General features: G+C 40.4%; 1 long non-coding RNA gene across 1 annotated transcript; it reads left to right on the top strand.

Annotated features, from left to right (window-relative positions):
- The first annotated feature begins 3,933 nt into the window (after window positions 1-3,933).
- Window positions 3,934-7,997, top strand: LOC148115181 (uncharacterized). Its single transcript, XR_015732303.1, has 2 exons — window positions 3,934-4,091; window positions 7,562-7,997. It is a non-coding gene; the product is annotated as an uncharacterized LOC148115181 (long non-coding RNA).
- Window positions 7,998-9,051: the final 1,054 nt, after the last annotated feature.

Below are 9,051 nucleotides of genomic sequence, written 5' to 3'. Positions count from 1 at the left end.
TCTCATTACAAAAAGCCACAGAGGATAGAATTAGATATAAATATTCAGTTATTATTGGGGCATTTCCCAAATAGACACAGTGCCAAGTTCAAGTAAGCTAAATTTGTACAAGATTTCCATATGCACATTTGTTAGCTAGTGAAAATCTAATGTAATATATATGATTTAGAAGTGTACATTTAAAGACATGCACATATTGGATAACTTGGACATTTCTTATTATAGCATGCTACTTGTATACTCTCCCTACTCAACTGGTTTCAACTGGTACTAGGGTTAACAGTGAGATTAGTTACAGTTTATTTCTCTGTACAGGCTGGAATATGTACCTTGCTCTATTTAAGAGTGTAAATTACTCAAGTACAAATGTCTATGGAGATTCTCAGTCATCCAGGTCATGGTTGTCCCAAAGGTGCTTTTTCAAGAGGCAACTGGACTTTCTGGTTTATCTTTGGAGATGTTTCGCTTCTCATCCAAGAAGCTTCTTCAGCTCTGACTGAATGGTGGGGAATGGAAGGTTTTATACTCCTTGCAGACAGCTGGTCATTAGAGAGGACTGCTGGTTTCAAAGAGGGGCAAAGAAACCATCTATGTCAAAATTGAACAGCCCTCTTTCAACAGAGGGAGAGGCAGTGGTGGGTTGCTATCGGTTTGCCCCGGTTCAGGTGAAACAGTAGCGGCGACGGTGGGAGGCTCCGCCCACTCACCCAAACCTCATCAGATACGGTCTGTGAATGCACAGAAGCTTCTGGGTATGCGCAAATGTGGCGCGCAATCGAGCGAAGTGAGCACAAGTGCATGAGCAAACCAGTAGCAAAGGTAAGTGAAACCCACCCCCAAGGGGAGGGATATGACATCATTTATCTCCAGTCTATAACAGTCCTTTCAGCAGTTCCAATAAGGCTCCACACCCATTTGCAATACTCAGGTGACCCTGACCACACAGATAAACCTCCAGATGTCCCTAACAACTCACTAAAAGAATGCAAATGACCAGCTGTCTGCAAAGAGTATAAAGAAGGAAGAAGCTTGGTCCCAAATATATAGGACCGTTCCCCATAGTGAAAGTGATCAACCCCTGTCACAGTACAACTTCAACTTCCCTGGTTGTTGGGGAAGGTACACCCGGTATTTCACTGTAGCTTGCTGAAGCCAGCATTGAGTTCCCAACTCCAACCAGTGGATCGAGCACCCCCTAAGCCTATGGTGATCGGGAGTCACACTCACTACGAGATATAAAGGAAGGAAGGAAGGAAGGAAGGAAGGAAGGAAGGAAGGAAGGAAGGAAGGAAAGATTGTTGATCCATGATCAGTCTGTGATGGTTCCAATGGTTGGCGGGATAGTTGAAGGAGTTGTGGATAGAAAGTGAAGGTTACCCACTGTCCCTTGGCTGCATTCTATTAACGACTTATTGCAGACAGAAAAGACAATGTAAACAAATACTCAACAACATAAAGAAAGCAAGCTGGACCTTCTGGAAATAGTTTCAGTTCAGGCTTTGAACAACACTTTGTTATTTTATCATCTATAACTCCAGTATTTGGGAGGCAGTCATTCATTCTTTATATGGAGAAATAATGCCTTGGTCCAACCAATTGGAATTGGAAGGTGATATACTTTCTAGCCCCCAGTAACATGCATAGAAATCAAACTCTTGATCAACCAACTCAAGCCAAGAAAAGCACCAGGAATGATCTTTTAACTGCTGAAATTATTTGCAAAAATCCAGAAGGGTAGATTCCAGTCTTAGTTTGTCTCTTCTCTGCCACTGACGTCTTTGCAATAATTCCTAGGGATTTGGGCACAGCAATAATTGTTCCCATTTACCAAAGAGGAAAAGAAATCTACCAATTATATCTACTAATTATTGCCCCAGCAGTATTATAAACAAATTCTATCCTAAATGTTTAAACCCAAAATTACTATATCTGGATGCAATCTGAATGATTATTGGCAGAGGAGCAAGCCAGTTTTAGAGCTAATCATTACAAATATGTATTACAGCTACTTACAAGGTACAGGTAAATCCAGCTCAGTGCTGTATGCAGCTTGTATCAACTTTAAATCTGCATTTGAGTCAATATTTAGAATTAAACTGTGGTACAAACACAGTACATCCACAATAGGTAGACCATTACAGTACTGATAGATAAGTTGCATGAAAACTCATCTGTAAAAATTTGATTTACTTTACAAGGCCATCTCACAAAATCAATCCCCTTAGAGAGAGGAGTCAGAGAGGACTGCATTCTGGACCTGTCATTGTTCAATCTTTATATAAATAAATTCCCTGTTGGTCTACCAGTGCACTTCTGATTTTTTTCCCCACAAGAAAGTTAGTACACAGACAAAATTTTTACAGGACAAGCAGTGCCTTATTTATTGCAGATGCCCTAAAGCTATTTATAGCCAAAGCATGTATCCAGCTTTGGCATAGAGCACAAGCTTGGCCCTTATGTCAATGATTCAGAATGAGAAATTGTCCAATCCAAATTCTTAAGAAATAACCTACAAGTACCACTCTGACTCTGATGTTGCTCCCACTGCAAGATGGGATCAATTAAAATTGAGTATAAAATCTGATGAATCTTCTTCATGTATTGGCTAAAACTATTCTCTCCCCAGCAGACAATTTTAGTGCTAGATATCTGCTAGACAAATAGTACTGCTTTTTCAAATAGCTTTCTGCATGAGACTTACCTTCTCTTGGAGATTCTCAGTCATCCGGGTCATGGGTGTCCCAAAGGTGCTTTTTCAAAAGGCAACTGGACTTTCTTCGTTTTTTCCTTGAAGACGTTTAGCTTCTGATCCAAGAAGCTTCTTCATTTCTGACTGAAAAAGTCAGAACTGAAGAAGCTTCTTGGATGAGAAGCAAAATGTCTTCAAGGAAAAACAAAGAAAGCCTAGTTGCCTTTTGAAAAAGCACCTTTGAGAATTCTCTTGGGTTATAAACAAACCAAGAGAATTCTGACACAATGCATTCTGGAGGTGGGCAGACAACAAGAACTCAGGAATATTTTCCTGAGGAGACAATTTTATATTTTCAGACCAGTGAAATTCTGAAACTATATCACAATATCTAAGTTGAGAAAAAGCCTTCACAGTGAGTTAATTTTTGTCCAGAAGCATACCACTAGGAAGTGAAATATCTGCCCCATCTTTCTGAGAGGGGGAATGCTGTTAATAATTGTGCAAAGTGAAGGCAACATAGTGTACCTAATATGTGAAAAGACAGGGTAATATCTGTGGTTCCCAAGTGCTACCTCCTCTGCAATGTTTTGACTTGGTGTTTTTAAATGGTGCAGAAGCAGTAGGTTGCATGATGCATGTTCCTGCAGCATTGTCCACATGTATCATTGGTGATAGGCTGTTTTGAAGGAATGTAGAGCTGACATGGGGGAAAAGGGAAGGAAGGATCAAGCCAATAAGGGAGCAGACTAGATTATGCAGTCCCCAGAAAGCAGGAAGTGTGAGAAAGAAACTCATAATAATCCCACCTTGATTTTGTTAGTATCAGATAGGACAGAGAGAAACTTGGACAGAGTTTCAAAGTTGGTGTCTTTGAGGTAGACCAAGTCAAGAAACATGCATAACTGGGATTCTCTCTCTCTCTCTCTCTCTCTCTCTCTCTCTCTCTCTCTCTCTCTCTCTCTCTCTTTCTCTCCCTCCCTCCCTCTCTCTTTCGTAATATTACCAGAACAATGAAATATTGAGTCCATTTTCACCCACAAACCAAGTCAGTAAGACATTCTCCTTAAATGACAATGTTGTACTTCCCAGAAAGTGGAACTCCAGCCAGTTTGGCCACCAGCAACAAGCCACATCAATGGAAGCCAATGGTAGTAATTGACAACCATCGGCTGATCATTATACTCTTTGAGACATGGAAAAAAGCTATCTTTGTCCATTTGTTTTCCCCTAGATAACAAGCCATGAAGGCTCCCTCTACACACTACTGTGAGATTAAGGGCAAAAGAATGCTAATCATCACCATTCGAGCTTTCCTGGACTTTGGCATCAGTGGTTCTCATCTTAATGCATTGGACTTCTGTCTGAGAAATCATTTTTCCACACTGGTGAATGATAGGAGGTACTAAAGCAAAGATAAATAGAGATTGCCATAGTCATTGAGAGGGCCCCAAGTGGCCAAGAGGAAAAATGGAAGATTGATTCCTTTGTTTTCAATTGCATAGAAATCGACAATGAATTGCAGAGATGAGGGTGACTGGACTCTTACCAATGCTAGTTAATATGTTAAAGAAGGCATTGTCCCATAGAAAATAGAGGAAGGAAGGAAGGAAGGAAGGAAGGAAGGAAGGAAGGAAGGAAGGAAGGAAGGAAGGAAGGAAGAAAGGAAGGAAGGAAGGAAGGATGGAAGGAAGGAAGGAAGGAAGGAAGGAAGGAAGAATGGAGGTGAACTTCATGAAGTGCATTGAGAAGCAGCAGCCACAGTGACTGTTGCCCATTTAAATGTACCATTATGGGTGTCTAAATAAAATAAATTTGTAAATAAGAGAGAAGTACACATTTCTGCTCATGGAGGGGGACAAGAAGATTGGATTAAGAGGCAGGAATTGCAACAAAGTAGTTGCTTAATCAGCTTCCATGATATCCTGCATTCCAACCTCAAGTTTTTAAAGGTGTTGCCAATCTATTTCAATCCTGGCATGTCTTTCTTAAACTGGGTTAAAAACATTCTTCTAGATATACCCTAGACAGGAACAAAGGTTCAAGCAGCAATTTCAAAAAGGAGCATAAGATGCCTCGTGGATTGAGTCTAAACCATGTTTATTGCCAGCAGATGCCTTACACCTGTGTGCTTTGCATGTTGCTGGTGGGTTCTTTGAAACCTACTATTTATGAAATTCAAAGTTTACTACTATGCAGACAAATATATATATGTATATGGGTAGATGTGTAAACAGACAGTACAAACATACATACTTACATAGACTTGTTCTAACTTAAGTTTTTACAGAGGTTTCTGACCTCCTGCTAGACTCTCAGTCATCTCTGAGAAAAGGATTTGCATATATGAGTTGCACTTTCCATGACAATACAGGCAGCCTAGCTCTTTGTCAAGTTATAGCAAACTTGCCATCTGTAGATACATTTCTCATGCACAGAGACATCAGGTCATGTAAACAGAACCTTTCTGAGTAGCTGGCTCAGCCTGTTAGCAAATCCTCCAAGCTACTGAAACTTTTAGATACAAGATATTTGGAAATAGAAATAGAAAATGGGGATATCAAGGGAATGTTTCATAGGACGCTCTTGTTCAAAACTTCATTCATCTAACTCTTCATCCCTACTCTTCCCCAACAGTCAGTCATGAATTGCCATAAACATATCTGGCCACCTATTTTATGAAAGTGCTGGTGTCAAGCCTTCAAAATTAAGACAGCCCCCAAATGTCTGTCCACTCCTCTCCTATGGTGTCAAAGTGTAGCTCTCCAAGGTTGACTATGGATCTTCTAGAACTAAGCATGCATATAGTAAAGCTCGCAAATATGTGCTAGTCATTCCCGATTCTAGAGGGTGGTGCTCATCTCCGTTTCAAAGCTGAAGAGCCAGTGCTGTCCGAAGATGTCTCCATGGTCATGTGGCCAGCATGACTAAATGCCAAAGGCGCACAGAACGCTGTTACCTTCCCACCAAAGGTGGTCCCTTTTCTACTTGCATTTTTTACGTGCTTTCAAACTGCTAGGTTGGCAGAAGCTGGGACAAGTAACGGGAGCTCACCCCGTTACACGGCACAAGGGATTCAAACAGCTGAACTGCCTACCTTTTGATCGACAAGCTCAGCATCTTAGCCACTGAGCCACCGTGTCCCTATGCACATATTAGTCTTTATCATTTGAGATGGTGGTGAATATCTGTAGCTCGGGTGTATCTATCATTTCTGCTGCTGGTTCTTTTGTTGTTTATCCACATATGTATAGACATGCCAGATTTCCATCCATTTTGTTTTATTTTATTTTGTTTTTTGTTTTCAACAGCAGAACTTTAGGCATGCCAGTTTTGTTAAGCAGCAAATTACAGTGTTATTTTATAGCATCTTTAGATGACAAGAAAAAGACCAAGAATTAACTATAATTAGATGGATCAGAATCAAGAAGGTGGTAATACTGAAAGATGAGAGCTTAGCTTCCAAAAAAGAGTCAGACTGACAGATACAAATGCAGACATTGATCACATGTAGAGATTAATCTTCAGTATGCCTATCACGATTTTAACAGTTTCTCTTTTATTTATAGTGTTTTAATATCTTAACTGAATATAAACATTTTTTTTAGAGACGCTGGGCTTGTCAGCTAGAAAGCTGACAGCCCAGGTTCAAGACCAGAGCGCCATGTGACAGGGTGAACTCCTATTCCTGCCTCAGCTCCTGCCAACCTGGCAGTTTGAAAGCATGCAAATGCAAGTAGATAAATAGGTACCACTTTGGTGAGAAGGTGACAGCATTCTGTGCACTTTGGTGTATAAATCATGCCAGCCATATGACCACAGAAGCATCTTTGGACAATGCTGGTGCCCTCAGCTAAGAAACAAAGATGAGCACTGCCCCCTAGAGTTGGACATGACTGGACAGGAAACATGACTGGACAGGGGGAAACCTTTACCTTTATTTCAAAAAGATTGCCAATAATAACCGTTGATATTAATTAAGAGATAATTTAGGTGATAGGAAGATGACCTTGAACTTGAGATGAGTTTCCCCAAAATGCAATATTAGGCAAACCCATCCACCCTCATCTACTACCACTCTAAGCTAGTGGTGGTATTCAGCCGGTTCTACCCAGTTCAGGTGAACCAGTAGGGGAGACTGCGGGATGCCCCTCCCAGCCGCGCGGATGTCATGACCTCCCATTTTTCCATGTTTTCAAGGCTCTGCACATGCACAGAAGATGGCGCATGCGCACACATTTGCAAATCAGTAAGGAAAGTAAGTGAATATCACCCCTGCTCTAAGCATAAATTATTTGAAGGTGAGGGAGGAATTTCTCCTTTCAGCTACACATTTATGGAGAAAGGAAGAGTAATGAAGTTATAGTGCTTGTTTTAACTGTAATTAACCTGATCTACCAATACTCATGAAAAAGTATTTACTTGTGATTATTATACTAGTATGTGTACAGAAAAGCACAATGAAGTGATTAAAAAATAATGTTTATTTTAGTATTTTTACCACATTGCAATGGAGATAAGAAATCAACTTACATTTATTGAAGTTCAGAACTGAAGGGGGAAAAAAGAAGAGAAAGAATCGGGGTGCGTTGCTAGGATGGGTATAAACCAAACCACTGAAAACATAAAGAAAACAAATTATTACCATTACTTACAATGGTAGTTGACTTTGGGCCGATCACCTTTTTCCTTAGTCCAAGCGACCTCCAAGAGTTGTTGTAGGGAAAATAGGAGGAAGCAGCCTTGATTTGATCTGATAAATAAATAAGTAATGTTTGGGAGGCACAGACATAACAATGTTTGTATAACAGTATAACTGCAATAGCTAGCAGTGGCATGAAAAATTATTTGGTTGTATTGTTTGCGTTTCAGGGCAGCATGATTGCTTTCATCTCTTTTAGCACTTGTGATGGGAGTGTAGCTTTGCCAATGACAGCCATCAAAAAAGAAGAAGAAGAAGAAGAAGAAGAAGAAGAAGAAGAAGAAGAAGAAGAAGAAGAAGAAGAAGAAGAAGAAGTGGTGCATGCTTTGAAAATAAAAAGGGCACTGAGAAAGAGGAGAAATCAGCTCCTCCCATTGGAAAAATAAGAGCTCACGCAGAATTAGATTTTTAGCTGGAGGGAAATAAATGAGCATAGAGGAAATCATTTCTCGGTGCTAGGAGATATTTATTTTTACACCACTGTCCTGTATCTGTAACCACGGTTAGATTTGCTGCTATTTTAATGGTCCTTCTCTAGTGGGGGATTTGTTCTCTGGTAATGTTCAGGGATGTATTTTAATAAAAAAAGAGATTTAACTATCTTAATGCTGGTTTTATATTTTGCTGAAGCTAGTGGGCTCTTGTGCTCACCAGGTTTCATGTCTACAAAACTGTACATATCTTAAATTTCAGGGTTTGTTCTCTGACCGCAGTTCAGAAGGAGTTTTTGACAACTGATTTTTGACATTTGCTGGAATGGGTGTGGCGGGGAAAGGGTAAAATTGCCTATTTTGTTCCTCCATTTGAAACCCTGTTTGAAATGAGTTTGATTTGCTCCAGTTGAAAAGCAGAAAAGGGACAGATGGTTGCAAACACCAAAACGTAAGTCTCAGAAGCTACAAAGCGCTCTAATTCAGGCTCCCGGGAAAGTGAAGGTGGTGGTTAGAATAATATTTTCTTTTTTTCCTCCTCTTTCTGTAGTGAGGCTGCCAGGGAGCTGCCAAATATTTTAATTGATCACTTGGTGAAGGCTCTTGAATTTAAACCAGTCCTTCTCAAGGCTAGGCCCAGCACTCCACATCACTCCGAGGCTTCGTGTTGCTATTTTTCCAATAGAGTCCATGTATGGGGCACCTGGGTGCAGAGTGAGCCCTTCTTCTGGGTGAAGTTTGCATTACAAGTGGCTGCTTCTGCACATCTTTTTGTGCATCGGTACTGAAAGATACAGAAACTCACTCTCCTTGCTAGCTCTCTTTTGACAGACATCCATTTATTTCAACCTTGAGTTTGCAGAAAATGTGAGATCTGAGGGAATAGTAAAGTGGTTACTTGCTCCTTTACTGCCTACCACTAGTGAGAAAAATCTCAGAACCAAAAATATTTTGCTTGCTGCAATTGTAAGTGATGAACATAATATATTTGACATGATTAGGGCTGTTGGAAGAAATTCCTTCTGGGTTCAGTTCCAAGTGGGGAAAAAGACACTGGAAACATGGAGACTGCTTGGAAAGATGGTTTAATGGTGGACAGGGCCACATGGTTTTGAGGTCCTGGCAGAAAAGGGCAATCACATGCTTCAAAATATTGGGTGAAGAAAAGAAAAGGCCCGAGATGCTGAGAGTTTCTTGGTTTTATACCCTCTCTTGGGCCCCACCTTAGT

The sequence above is a fragment of the Pantherophis guttatus genome, chromosome 2 (assembly GCF_059756535.1).
Source record: "Pantherophis guttatus breed Tessera chromosome 2, ASM5975653v1, whole genome shotgun sequence".
Classification (NCBI taxonomy): Eukaryota; Metazoa; Chordata; class Lepidosauria; order Squamata; family Colubridae; genus Pantherophis; species Pantherophis guttatus.
Note: the sequence above shows the minus strand (reverse complement) of the source record. Positions and strands in the feature narration are given on the sequence as shown.